Source organism: Tenrec ecaudatus, chromosome 7 (genome assembly GCF_050624435.1).
Source record: "Tenrec ecaudatus isolate mTenEca1 chromosome 7, mTenEca1.hap1, whole genome shotgun sequence".
NCBI lineage: Eukaryota > Metazoa > Chordata > Mammalia > Afrosoricida > Tenrecidae > Tenrec > Tenrec ecaudatus.
The window spans coordinates 101,448,410-101,463,603 of record NC_134536.1 but is presented as its reverse complement, the minus strand read 5'-3'; positions in this window follow the sequence as shown (position 1 = coordinate 101,463,603).

The following is a 15,194-nucleotide window of genomic DNA, read 5'->3' as shown; positions in this document are numbered from 1 at the left end:
AAATTCCAAAGAAAAGACAAGTAAAAAAGCCTACAAATGGTTAACTTGGTGAAGGAGATAGGGAAAGTCCAGGTAGAGAAGAAAAGAGGGAGGGAGCTCAGTAAGGGGACAGAGAGACTGGAAAACAGTCATCTGACCAGAGAACAGAGGGAGGGACACCTGGTGAGAAATGATATTGGACATCAAATAAGGACACCACTTTTTATATAAATGTGGAGCACTTTAAATTAGTGGTGAGTGATAAAAAGTTTTAATTGAATAAAGATAACTAAGAATAGATGAACGGTTGCCAGGGCACATTTAGGGAAGCTGAAGAAATAAAACTAAATAAAGTCGTTTAGTTCAACAGAGAGGAGGCACCGATGGGGGAAGACAGGCACCCCATCAGGTGGAGAGCACCACGGAACCACGGAAGAGAAGCCCAAAGGGACAAAGAGTTGACGGTCATATCTCCTAAAGCCAGTGCCCTGCATGTAAACCTCTAGCTCCTGCACTGTGAAAACAAATCCCTGTTCATTACAGGGCCCGCTTGTGGGCAACCCTCCCTAACTAAGGCACTTCCTTAAAGGCTTGTTAGCTAGCTAGCTTAGGGGCAGGGGCTGCCCTTCCCATGCCTGCAAAGGCCCCCATAGAGGAATTTGGAAAGAAATCAGGCAACCATTAGACACCAGCGAACACTCCAAACTGAGCATGCTCATATTCAAGCCCCTGAGCCATGCGGGAGAGACGCCTGGGTGGGCTTAACTAGGCCCGGGCTCATGACATCACGCAGGTGAGCCTAACTCAATCAATGGGGTCAACCAATACCATAAACCATGCCTTCCCCCTGCTCAGGGCTAGACTAGAATAAAGGCAGGGAGCATACTCTGGGATACTCTCTCACTGTTCCTGGTCAGGAGGAGAGAAAGGGTCTCTCTCTCCCCCTTGCAGGTGTGTGTGCACCCACTCTGGGCCTACTTGGGCCCGCAGCCTCTGGGCCCACATGCTTTTAGCCTCTAGTGACCTAGGGCTCTGGTCTCCCAGGATTACTGCCCCCTCATTTCTGCACGCACAGCTGTTGTTTCCCACGTGGTTGTTCATGTCCAGTGTGAACCCCTTTGAGACTAAAACCTGAAACTTGTCTGACCCTTCAGAAACACCCATTTGGATTACCAAACAGGCTTTGCATGAATTCTTTCATCATGCGGAGCCAAGAACCAAGGTATTACCGACTCCAGAAACCTAGCAGGTTCTTTTGAGAATTAAATTAGACCAAAGGTGCTCAGTACAATCCCCAGCACTTAGGATAATGCTGAACTAATATCTTCATTCTTAATACCTTGATAGTAAGTGAATTATTGGTATTTTTATTATACAATGTATTTCTCTGAAAGGTTTAAGGTACGAAGCTTGCGCATCAGTTCAATATCCTTTCAGAACCACTCCTCCATGACGAGTTAACCTTTCAAGAGAAAGACTCCTGCCTAGTCAGTTGTCATGTCACCACAGCCTGCCAACTGATCCGGTGGGCTTGCAGAAATCATTTGACAACTTTGCCACTTCGGTGAAAGGAGGTAGCAAAATCAAAGAATAATTTGGAAAAGTGCTTGGAAATTTAAGAAGCTCAACACGGAGGCTCTTTTTACTTCATGTTCCCCAATTAAAATGCACACAGGCCAAAGCTGTTTGGTTTTTCTCCCCTTCTTAATGTGGATAGGTTGGAGAACCGTGGGGTCCCCTCACCTCTCCACTAGCTTATCAGGGGCCAAGAGAGGAGAAGGACAGGCTTTTGTTCCATTAATCTCATGATCATATGACAACTTGTGGAATTTGGTTCTGCCTTGTATTTTTGGTGATTTTCCTCTCCGTAAAGTCATTATCGCACCTGCCTCCCTATCTCTGTAATTAGAAGATTCAGCGTCCTGGGGAAGTGGCCTGCAGATAATTTGATAGCCTAAGAAACACACTGGGATGATTGCTGGGGGCTGAGAGGAGAGCCAATTCCCAGCAGAGCCTCCAGTCATCCGGGTTGGAGAATCCGTCGCAAGAGCTCGGGCCTCTCTTTAGAGCAGCTGCCGTGGTTCCGACTGCCGAGCAAGGGACGTAGCCGATCTGTGGTTTCCCGTCTTGTTCTGACTGCTGCTGGGAGTTCCTACGCTGTGTTCATTCTAACTGGACATACGTGGTCGCAGGCACCGAGCGCAGCATCTCCAGTCCAGAGAGGGTTGCGTGGCAGACACGCGTCAGTGAGTGCTAATGTTGCTCCTGCAACATTCATGCTGTGGATTTGCTTGGCTCTAGAATGGTCTCCAAAGGAGGAGGTGCGTCGAGACTGACGTATTGTAGCCTCCAGGTTTATTCTTCCACTCAGTTAACACCATCCAACCTTCGCCTTTGCAGTTGTCCACAGGTGGTAAGACTACCACCCATCCTGAGAGTCCTACTTCTGCATGGGCAGGTCTCGAGAGGCTGCAGCTGTAGGCAGCAGTGCAGGGGGAACACGCTTGCGCTCATCTGGGCTTAGCCAAAGAAGCGGTGAAAGCTTTATATTCAGAATTGCATGTGCTCCGTTCAAAACCAACCTTGCAAAATAGCTGTCAGGAACTGGCTTGGACTCTCTAAACGCGATTGAATCTAAAAGGTTAGGCCTGGAAGGACCTACTCGTTTTATAAATGAAGTGAGTAAACTTAGCAAGGTGATGGGACCCTTAGCACTTCTATTAACAAAGCCAAGACGAGCCCCAGGCTACCACTGTCCCCATTACCATGCCTACCAGTGGCTCATTTGGGTTGTGGGTTAGTAAGCATGAATGCATTGTCCAAAGACACGTTCTCATGTGATAGGCACACACGTCATGCTGAGTCTCTCAAAGTAAAAACGGCAGCATCCTAAGCTGATTTGTTGTTGTCCCTCCTCCTGCTCTCCTGGGGTTGGCTCAACCGGAAAGATCTCGCTTGGGGTCCATGCCTGAAATGTCAAAATGCCAGGAGGCCCACATCCACGCATGTGGAGGTTGCTTGTTTTCCCTGGTTACAGGCTCAGTGACTCAGAGTGATTTTAGCAGACTCAGATAGAATTATTCAGCGACAGATCCACAAAGGGACAAGACAACGAAGACAGCACACAGAGAGATCTGTTTTGGAAGAGACACTATTATTCCTCCCTGGCGTTGGCTGACATTCAGAGGGATTAAGACAGAGGGAAAGAGGGATGACTGACCGCCACCACAGCCTGCTCCCTGGAAGTGCAGTTCCTGAGGGGCCAGGCTCTCCACTGGGGCGGTCAGCACTCCTGAAGAGGGGCACCTGGGTGCTGGGGGTCCGGGCTCCAACTGCTCAAACAGAGCAGTTGACTTTGATGGTCAGTGTGGGTGGAAACTCTCCCTTCACTGGCTCTCTGAGCCCAGATGCCTGGGGAGGTCCCTGCTCGCTCTGTTGAGCAGAGTCTGAAATCCGAGGGCTGGGCTGGAAAGATCTCTCACCTTATTATTTTCACTCCCATGTCAATGTGTCCTCCAGGCCCAGGCCTTCCTGACACACTGACAGGAGGGGAGGCAATCCCTTAGTCTGTCAGCCCTGAAGGCATTGTTCTCCAGATGGCCGTAAATTAGAAGTCCTGTGTCCTCCTCACAAGTCAGGGTTTCAAGACTCATAGCTAGAAGGTAGGAGCCCTGGTAGTACAGATGGTTCAGCACACGGCCACTAACCACAAGGTTGCTGGTTTGAACCCACACACTAGTTGATGTCAGAAAGCCCAGACTCTGTGCTTCCATAAAGATGACAACCTCTCAAACCCCTTTGGAGCAGCTCTACTGTTACATGACATTGCCATGGATGACACTAGACTTGCCAACACCCAGCGACAGCAGCTAAACGATATGCCTTAGGATAGATATGTTTTTTCAGTGCCTGTGAACAATGTCTGAGATGTCTAAGCAACCATTTGGTAAAGAGCTACTCTTTTTCTTGAATACAAAATAGAAACTTTTTTGGTCAATTAACATAAAAGTCTTTTTAGTCAAAGAATGAAGTAAATTGGGTACATTTCTCGCTTTCGTGTGTCGTCATTAAGCATGCCTGGGCCTTCATTAGACCCAGCCATTTCCGTTTTGACATCAAAAGACAAACGGCATCTTGCATTGTGGAACCTTTCTGAAAATGACCTCTTTGATGTGTGACAAAGCAAAGACGTCACCTTGAGGACGAAGGTGTGCCTAATCCGCAGCGTGGTGTTCTCAGTCACCTCATCTGCAGGCCAAAGCTGGACGACACACAGGAAGCCTGGAGAAGCCCTGATGCCTAGAACAGGGAGGGCAACGTCACAGCCGCAGGCTGCCGAAGGCTCCAGAAACCACCAATGCCATGGAACATCACCTGCCTCACCAAAGAGCCGCAGTTCGGGCCATTACGTTAGAAGTGAGTTAATTAAATGATCAAATATAGCGGGCTGATTTTTAAGTTGATACTTTTGTATGGCCTGTGAGTGATCTTATGAATCTCCAAATGGCCCTTGACAGCAAAAAAGGACCTTCACCCCTGCCTTAGAATTATGTTGGCAAAAAAACCCAAAAAAACTCAATATACTCTGGACTGTCAGAAGGACAGACAACTCTGTCTTGGAAGAAGTACTGCCAGAGGCTCTTTAGAAGCGAGTGTGGTGAAACTTAGTCCCATACATGTCCACGTGTTACCAGGAAGGGAGGGGCCTGTCCCAGGCACAAAGGACATTGAGTCAGGTCCAGGAAGACCTTCAGGGTGGAGGATGGACACCGTGGCTACAAAAATGGGTACAAGCCTAGGAACCCTGAGAGGATGGAGCGAGCCCAAACAGGGCTCGGTTCTGCGGCTCTGGGGTCCATGTGGCTCAGTCAGACCTGGTGCCATGGACTCTGGAAGCTAAGAACGCTGTTCAGTGCTGGATACTGCCACGTTCTCCTTCATTTTATTTTTGTCTTCATTTTAAATATCTGATATTTAAAATTGATGCTCTATGCCCTGATTTAATGCAACAAAATCTTTTCCCCAAGTCGTAATAGGTAGCCTTGTTCAAATTCCCATTGGTTTTCTTGCATTCTCAGTCTTTAAAACCATTGAGTCTAGTACTTGATAGACTCAAATTGGGAGCACTCTTCTGAAATATCCCTTCTTTTTGTGTCAGCTTTATGAACCTCTAGTGTCTTGCTTATCCCCTAAATATGTTTTCCCTTGATTGCTAAGAAGTTTTACAAAACAATCACCAAGGACTCCTGAGGTGTAAGGAATAATAGCTATGTAGTCGAGCTATAAGGCTAGGTGTGGATAACATGGAGATAGTGGACTGATTGGGCAGGGGGAGGAAGGTGCTTACACATGGTCTCCCCTAGAGATTGTTACTTCACCTAAGATCTAGGGTACCACAGGGACCTTAGGGAAATCATTCAGAAAGCTTGTGTGAGTCCCTAAAAGCAAATGACCAAACAAGCAGCTAGGAGCCTGTCACTCCCTGGATGGCACCAGTGCTAGAAGACAATTTTCCCAGCCCCTCCCTTCTCCTCTGGCTCTTAGTGCAACCCCAAAGGAGCCAGAGGAGCATGGTGCTGGAGGTAAGGAGGAATTGAGCACCGTGTGAAGATGAGCATCAACTAAGCACATCCCTCCTCTCCATTGCAAGTTTCTGAGCCTGAATTGGACACATGTCGGCACTGCAAGAAGATTAAATGTGGTGAGAGGAGAAAAGAGAATGATGAGAGGTTTACATTTTGATATCCCCTAGACATTTGTTAAAACTATCATAAAAACTTTCAAATGTGACAACACAGAAATAGTATAATCAATAAGCTTCCATGAACCCAAAACCCAGCACAATTAGCTGTTAACTGTGACCCTGGAGTCTTCAGTTGATGAAAATAGCCTGTTCAGCTACTGACCGCAAGGTGGGAGGTTTGAGTCTATCCAGAAGTACTTCCAGTCACTGATTGAAGTCCATATGAGACACGTGAATTCTCGTATACAAGGTACCCCCACGAGCTGTTGTCAGCAGAGAACCTGCCCACGCTGTTCGCCCATTAAGTCGAAGCAAAGCTTTCAGGTTTGACCCCTGGTAGCTTTCAGGCCCCCTCCTCCTCTTTCCTCACTTGGGGCAAACCATTCAAATGTGTGATTGTGAAAATCCCGTATGTCCCTGATTTCTAATAGGATTGATTGTAGTGTGTGGTGTGGATGTCGAGATGGATAACGTCAAAACACATTGTGAAGGTCTGAACATATCATTACTCGTACAATGCAATTTTTCTGGGAACAGCAGAGAAAGTATCCACAGCTTTTTGGACTGGCTTGAACCAAGTGATGTACAAGTGGTTTGGGTTCTGCTTTAGTTTTATTGAGAGAGAATTCACATGTCATGCATTTCCATTGTTGAATCATATTCAAAAGAGTTATTACTCAAAAGGGTAATCATCACCACGATCAATATTAGGACATTTCCTCATCCTTATACGCATTAGCTCCCCAATACCCACTAACCTCCCATGCCATGCCCCTAGGAAACTAACCATCCAACTGCTGTTTCTATAGATTTACCTATCATGAATTTCATATACAGCATAACATGCAGAATCAAAACAACCCCACAACAATGACAGGGTGAAACAGAGATAAACTTCAATCAAAAAGAAATAAGAAATTATTAAAAACTAGAACAAATAGAAATTGAATCAAAAGGGAGAACAAATGACGACGTATCTCATTTTAACCTAACTGCAATGGCAGTGATTCCCCTTCAATGCCCTCTGTGTGATAACAAGGCCGGCCCGGCCCGCCTGTAGTAGGGGAAGCTGGGGAAGTTCATGCAGCTGACTCAGCTCACACCTGTTCCCAGGCACCACTGTAGGAGCTCCGTTGCCTGTACCTCTTAGACTGCTAACCTCCCCCTTCTCCCCCTGTATCCCCCCCCACCTCCAAATACAACAGAGTAGAACTAACAATAAATTTTCTCGGGGAAGCTCCACCCTGTCCTCTAGGGGGGCTGTGAGTCATGATCAACTCAATGTCAGTGAGTTTGAATCGTCAATCTTTATAGAAGCAGGCCATCAGCTATGTAACCTGAGAAGCTATTAGGTAAGTAGTCCATACTGCCCACCTTTTGGTTAGAGCTGAATGCTTCAGTAGGGCTGACTTTGTAGAGATTACAAGGAAGACATTCCATTTTATATCTGAAGTTTTACTCAATGACAAAGTTGATTGCTGGTGTGTAGTAATTCTATTTCAATTGATAATGGGCTGGCTCCTTGAAGGTAAAGCCCTGATTGATGACATTGGTCCGTTCCCATTGGCCAACGGGATATTGGCCCATTGTAAATACTCCACCTTGGCTGATTTCAAGCTTCTCAAGTGGCATCACTGAACACGAAGTTGAGAAGAGATTCACCCAGCCAGTTTTGTTAAGTAGGCTCCAATACACTACTTTTATACCATCAAAGTGAGCTCTTCATAGTTGATAAACCCCAGAAGGAAAGTGTGTTGAGGGCCGGGATTATGCCTGAAAAAAAAAAAGTCCATAGTGATGAAGCAGTTTTCCCCAGGAGATCATACGATATCTTTTCTATTCAGACGCTAACAGGCGGGAGTATTATCTCAGCTTATGCGCTAAATCTCAACGTTCTGGGGCCAAAGACAATACATTAATTCAGAAGCAGTGTTGATGGATGATTTGCTGAATCAATTCTCTGATGGGCCAGTTAAGGTCTCTAACATCTCTGAGTAGGAAGAACAAGTAATGAAAATAAGGAACAAAAATCTTGCTAGAAACTCATCTAGGAAGAGCTGTAATCTATGATGCAACTTCAGAGTTCCCAGTGAGAGGAGGTCCTGGGAAAAGTGCCAAGCACCACTGGCCTCTGGCAAACACTGCTGTGCTGAGAGGAACTGCTTTTGCCACAACTCATCTGTCTCACTTGACCCATCTCCTTGTTCTTTCTGTGGAACAAAGTTATGTATAACTTCCTCCCTTCGTAGTTCCAGATTGGGTGCCTTCATTGAAGCACTAACTTCCCTGTGATAGTTAGTTTATTGTGCCAACTAGGCTTCCATCAGAACATGTGGACTGAGCTTAATCAGGTCACAGTTTGTTTGGAGAGTGACTAAGATAAATGGCTTTCGGAGGTTGGCCGCCTCCTCTCTCCCTGGTGATCCCTTTGCCTCAACTGTGTGCTGCACTACCTGTGAGCTAAACCAACCCATGGATCGTTTGCCTTGTTGTATACACAAGCAAGAGCTTATGTGGCTCCAATAGGACCTGCTTCACTAAGCTCCCATGCTACTGGTCTCTGTTGTGGATCAATTTTTCATCCTCCTGCTGTTGCCATCCCACCCCTTCATGTCTGCTGCCTGTGGGCCAACTCTGCATACCTTGCCTTAGGGCAAATTCCACACTCTGCTTCCTTGACCTTGAACTAGCAGTTGGCATGAATTGAAGGGTCTTCAGTATATTAACTGTTCCACAAAAGTGAGTTGAACGGAGTCCTTTGAACTGCTGTGTGGACTAATTAGCTGTTGTATTCCTTTTTGCTTTATAAACCCATATATATAGTTTGGTTTCTCTAGAGAACCCTGCCTAACACGTCATCTGCTTTAAGAGCTGAGACTCTGAAGCCAGAATCCTGGTTCTGCCACATTCTAATTACATGACCACAGTAAATAATCATTAAGCTCAACAATCAGTTTCCTCAACACAAAGTGGAGATGACAAGAGTCTTTATCCTCTGGGGTTATAATGAGAAATAAATAAGATAATATCTGGCATAGCACAGGAACCCAACAGGTTAAACAAATGTTATATATTATGTTCCCCAAAGTGTTATGTTTAATTCCTAGCCCTCATTTCCTGTGACTGTAGCCTTATTTATAAAATAAAATTTTGAAGACAATATCAGTTAGGTAAACATGAAGACATAAGGTGAGTCCTTAACCCATCTCAATGGTGTACTTATAAGAAGAGGAGACACCGAGGACCATCATGTGAAGATGCATCTTGAAACCAAAGAATGCCAAGAATCACAGGGAGTTCCAACAGCTGCAAGAGACAAAGGAGGAGCTTTCCCTAGAGTGGATAGAAAGCACACATCATCCTGCTGATGCCCAGACCACCAGAACAATACATTTCTGTTTTGAGAAGCCACCCACTTTGTTAATAGCAGCCCTAGGGACTACTGCCATGTGTGAACACTTGTCAAATCATTTTGTCAATGCCAGTCATGAACCAAGTACCTAATAAACATTAAGTAATATAAAATTTAGTTTCAGTAGCCCAGAATCAAATTGTTATTAATTCATTCGCAATCTTAATCATCTCCACTTACACACCAGTTTCTCAAAATGGTATAAATTAGAATATATTTTAAAAGATGTGGATCTATGGCTCTCAGAAAAGCCGTACACATTCCCTTTAACAAAACTACACTCAGCTCAAATAAGCCCGAGAAGAAGGAGAGTTGGTGCAGCCAGAAACGACGGTGCAGAGTCCGGGAGTGCTACAGCATATCCTTAGGAAGTATTTGTCAACCATCCTTCTGTGCTCGCTGCTTTATGTATTTTGAAAACATGACCTTTGAGCACGCTCATTATAGCATTCAGTTTTATATCTGAATTTTAAAATTTATCTTAACAAGGTTCCAGCTATTTTAGTTCTTACGATGTTTAGGTATCCTAGAATGTTTCAAGAGGGGGAGGGGAAGGGAATTGAAGAAAAGAACTCGGCTTAAAATTGCATCATTTTTAATGTAAGTATCTGGTGTATTTCTTTGAGTCATTGAAGGTAGATTTATGTCTCTCTGTAAAACTCATTGGAGAGATTAATGGTAGCAATAACTATTACAGGAAACAGAGACAATAAGAACTATTTGCTGTGCCCAAGAAGAAGGAGAAATAGAAACAAATTGCACATTTAATGCACTGGTAGCCAGCTGTCGGAAGAAGCTGCGCTTCATATGCAGTGAGTATACAGCGGCTTATAAATCATATTTACAATGGGAGAACTTTCATAAGGAAAATCAACCGGAATTGAGGGTGGTCTATACCGGATTCTTCCTTATGGATTCCCCTGTTGCCTCCGCCTCCACTTCCTGTTTCTCTTCCATTCCCTGAACATTGCCTCATCGCCGAGGATCAGTAAATGGCTTGCACGTGCGGTTAACAGCCCATTCTTCAGGGAGATTTCCGTTGGTGAGCCCAGGCCACTGCCTTCTTACAGTTCTCCTTCCTCTTGAGCGCTCCTGTGGGAAGCTACAACGCAACCGTAAGTGCTAAGCGTGTGAGTGCGTTCTTAGAGTGGACACTGCCAAAATATGAAACACAGTGCCGTTCCCTCAATGCTGCCGCTCTCAGCTGTTGTCAGTTCCACCCTTCGCCCCGACCCTCCCGCGCCCGTGCCGTCCTCATGATCCGCAGTCGAGCAAGTCATTGTGACTGATGGGGTTTCCATGAGCTGAGGTTCGGACGTGACTGGTCTAGCACGAGGCTTTCGTTCTGAACAGACCTACCCTAGGAGGTCCGCTGACACCTTTCGGCATGGCACAGGCCTCCCCTTACAGACAGGAGGCAGCTGCTTCTCAAGTGCCACGGTCAGGCATCTAATCCTGCAAAGAGAAGGGGAATTCTGCCACTGCACCACCAAGTCCCTCCACACTAAACAACATAGTTCGGCGTACACTTACGGAGCCTGGGTGGCACAGTGGGTTATGCACGCAGCTGCTCACTGCAAGATCAGCAGTTTGAAAGCACCAGCTGCTCCATGTAAGAAAGAAGTGCTCTTCTCCCATACAGAGTTACCAGCTTAGAAACCCGAAGGGGTGGTTTCTGTCCTGTCCTATAGGATCAATACAACTATTCTGTTCTATGGGGTCCTTATGAGCTGGAACTGACTCTATTGCCGTGCGTTTGGTTTGAGTTTGCAGCAAACTCAGGTGAAATAATTCAGATACAGAGAAAATTGTTGAAAGCATGGATGTCATTGCAGTTGAGATTGGAATTGACCATCAGCAAAGGATAAAACTTAACTGCCAATGAGTTGATTGTGATCCACAATGACTCTACGGGACCGAGTGGAATTTTTCATAGGGTTTCCAACACTGTACCTCTTCACAGAAGCAAACGGCCACAGCTTTCTCCCATGGCGGGGTCCAACAGCCAATCTTTCAGTGAGTAGCCATGCACTTTAACCCCTGGGCCACCAGGACTCCTCTCTGAGCGGAATAGTGTTTGGATATTTAAGGGATTGGAACAATTTGGAAGTTGGGGCAGAGACAAAAACTCCTGTCAGGCTGGTGGAAGGCACTAAAGGCCAGCTATTCTTCAGGGCAGGTTGAGGGGCCAGAACTGCAGAATATTTTCATGTCTTTGTGGGTTGCATGTCTCATTTCTTCAACAGCTACCCGAACTTATCTGTTTGTATTGTATTGGAGTTTTATATTGTCGTTTTTTCTTGTGACGCCTATGTGCTTAGTACAATCTGTTTCTATTGGATTTGAATCACTTTTACTTTTGCCAGGTACAGGCTTTTACACTTGATCTTAGCCAAAAGGCCGAGAAGCAATGGTGCAGGCTTTTAGAAGACAAAGGACAAGCTAGAAATTTTCTCTAGAAAATTGGGTAGGGTGAAATGTACCCGCATTTCTCCGTCCAGATTGTGGGGGAAATGAAAGCGATAAAGAAAAATTTACTTGTCCCTCTTATCTGATAGAGTAGGGGTAACAACTGTAATTGTTTCCTTTTAATGTGCTTTTAAAATAAATGCAATTGTAGAGAATGCAATGACAAACCACAGAGACATTAGCCACTACTGAAATCATCCACAGGGTGACTGTGTGTTCTGTCAGAATAAAGTCACAGGTGATAGCTATTAAGATGCTAAAAGCCACACCACGTCCATGGGAGGCTCTTAAAAGCACTTTTCTTCTTCATCATCCAAAGCAGCACACACTTTTCACAAGATAAGAGTGAGTGACTTGGGAATTTTCATGTGTAATATCACAGGCAAAAGTTAAAACGTTGGTTCTAGTGACCATCATAAAGTCGAGAATATTGTTTTTAACTAAAATTCGGGTTGCAATCTAGACAAAATAAGCAGAAGAATTTTTTTAAATAGATTAAGCTTTTAGAGATGAGCGCATTTTTAAGGAAATTGTAACCGAAAGCTGAGAACACCATAGTTGTACTTCATAATCACAGATTGAAACTTAAAAAATAAGTACTGACGTAAGGGCATCTTAAACAGCCCATTGGGTCCCCATGGTGATCGAAGAGTGACACCATTTTTGTAAGCTTGAAGTCTGTCCAAAATGTCCATGTTTGCCAAATTGAAGTTCAATTAACCTCCGTTCATATTTTATTCCTTGTTTTCTTAGTCACCCACTTGCGCTCGCACAGATCGACTCATCTACTCTGTCTCCTGATCACTCTCTTACAACCCTCATATGCTAGCCGTTCTGAGTCCAAGCATCTGTCGTTATTATTTTTTATCTATACATAAACCACTGATCTTGGGAGAAAGATGAGCTTTCTACTCCCGTTGACAGTTCCAGTCTTGGAGGCCCACCAGGGCAGTTCTTCCCTGTGCTATGGGGTCACTATGAGTCGGCATTGATTCAATGGCAGTGTTTATACTTGGTCCTTGCCTTAGGCACCGCAGTGCTGGTTACAACCCTGTGTCACTACGCTGCCAGTCTGTCTGCTTCAGACCCACCCCTCCTCTCGCTAATGCCACCGGCCCCGCATTCCCGCCATCTCTGATGTTGGCGGGAACAGAGGTCTTCTTCTCATCGTGCTGGGGATGCTGTTGCTCCGCTCACGGGAGCCATCACTTTGGGTTTGTGGTGAATCCTTCGAGCTCCCTCTTTGAAGATGCGCTGCGCTGTCCTGACAGGCGTGTCCTGTTCTGGAGACGGTGTGAAAAGCGGAAGATGCCATCCTGATTCCCCAGCAGCGCTAAGAGATCCATGGTGCCTCCGGACACACATGACCTGCTTTGGCCGGTCTTGCCTTGATCATCTCTGTCATTGGTAATACACACACACACACACACACTTTTATAAGACAGTGGACATGTAAACCAGTAGTTATACTGCAGCCTTGAGAACACTTACTTATGGAAACATTACTGGCCATGGGAAGAGCAGGAAATGAGGTGCTGATTGCGTCTGCAGTTGTTGGCAGAGATGAACGAGGCTATTCCCCACACAGGAGGGTACATCACCCTCCCGCAAGAGGGGGCATAGAGAAGACACAGCAACAAGAAGAAAAGAAACGATGCCCGAGTTACAGGGGGGGACCTGGAACTTCTCCAAAATGGGAAAGGTGAAGAGCAGTAGATATTCAGAGACTTGTTGGCTCAGATTCACAGGGATGCTGTGTGCCACAGTCAAAACACTGCCTGGTCCTGGGCCAACCTCACCCGTTGGTGTTTTGCTTGAATCCATTGTGGCAACTCCTGCATCAATCCATCTTGTCGAAGTTCTTCCTTTTTTTTTTTTTTTTTCAACCCAGATTCTTTACCAACCATGATGTCCTGCCCCAGGGACTGGTCTCTCCTGACAACAAGTCCAAATTATATGAGATGAAGAGATGAGTAGGGAGGAGCAAACCCCGGGTTTGGGGGATCTTTGCATATTTCCTTAGGATATTTGGATTTAATAAAGGTCCCATTGATACTGTTGGTGACTTGCTATCAGCTGAGTAGCCACTTACCATCTGAAAGCCATTGATGGAAACTAAGATGGGGCAGTGGGTATGGATGGGGACAGTACATAAAGCATATACCCCATGTACTTCTTAATCACAAACAAGATCATTTGGTAAATAATTTATATGGGAAACAAAGTAAACTAGGATGACTCATCTAGTTTGAACTGTAAGAGAAAGATAGGAGTCCTCATGATGAAAACAAAGAAAGAGCAGGTTGGGAAGAGGTGGAGATTTGCTCTGCACTGGATCTTTTAAATCTGAGAAACCTGTGCAACACACCACACCCGGGAGAAGATACTCAGGGGGGAGTTAAGAACCTGGCTTGGCAGCTCATACCATTAACGTGACTGCACCCCTGGAAGCCACTGACGCGCGTGTTACTCACTCTGGGCCATCAGGGAAGTACCTAGAGGGGAAGATCTAAGAGTCATAAACAAGGACTGCTGATCCAGGGAGAGCACATTACAATAAAGAATGAAAGGTGCTACTGCATTTCTTATTGTAAGAGTTACGGGTGGCGACTGTTGAAAGCAAAGACACGACGTGGTGAGGCAGAGCCATGAGAGCCTACAACTGAGCTGCAAATAAGAGGGGAGACATTAAAAATAGTGAGTTGGCGCTATTCTTTCCAGAAGTTTGTCCATGAAGAAAAGAGAGAATATGCATATTATACTTGTTACACTGGTCTGTCTCTTTATTTGGTGACAATGGCAATATATAAAAAGCTAGAGGGAAAAATAGAAAGGTACAGAAAGCACAGAACATAAATTTTAACAATAGTCCAAAAGGAATAGACATGGACCCACGTGGCTAGCAGAAAGGAGAGATTTATTGAATAAGTGACAAGAACTGGTGGTCACGTCTTTGGAGAAAGAGTAGTGGTTGGGAGGGATTCGTTTGACCCAAGGGACATGGGACACAGGACGTGCAGAAGAAGGATGCTGAAGGAGGGACTGTGTCTCTTCACTCGGAGAGAAGAAGCAAGGCCATATGCCAAGGGAGGTGGAGAAGGGACTTGAAGAGTTACAGTCAGGCGTTGAGTGGAGGAATGTGGTGGCAAGTGGGAATTTGATGTTTCCAAGAACAAGGAATCACAGCTCCATAAAAGGCTCAAATGACACTGGAAATCATATTTGCACAAAAATAAATCTGGAAAGTTCTGAGATTTTAAAAAGTTTGTAGCGGGCCTTCTTAGAAGACAGCCTTCACAGTAGACCAGAAGCGCAAGTTGGCATCCTGACTCCTTAGGAGGGTTCAGTCGACGTGGGCTGACTGTAGCATTTAATCAGCACAGGTAACGGAGGGCAGGCACCACAGGGAATGGACTGACTGAAACAAAAGAAAGCAGTCAAAGGACCAAGGGTCTTAGTTTTATTAAAAGCAAACGAGACGACTGGAAGAAGAGGTGGATGTGGCTGCAGAGGGAACCATCAATGTTACTTTTTTCCCTAAATAGGATTCAATTACCCTTCATGTGTAATTGGGTTATTAAGTTTCCTTAA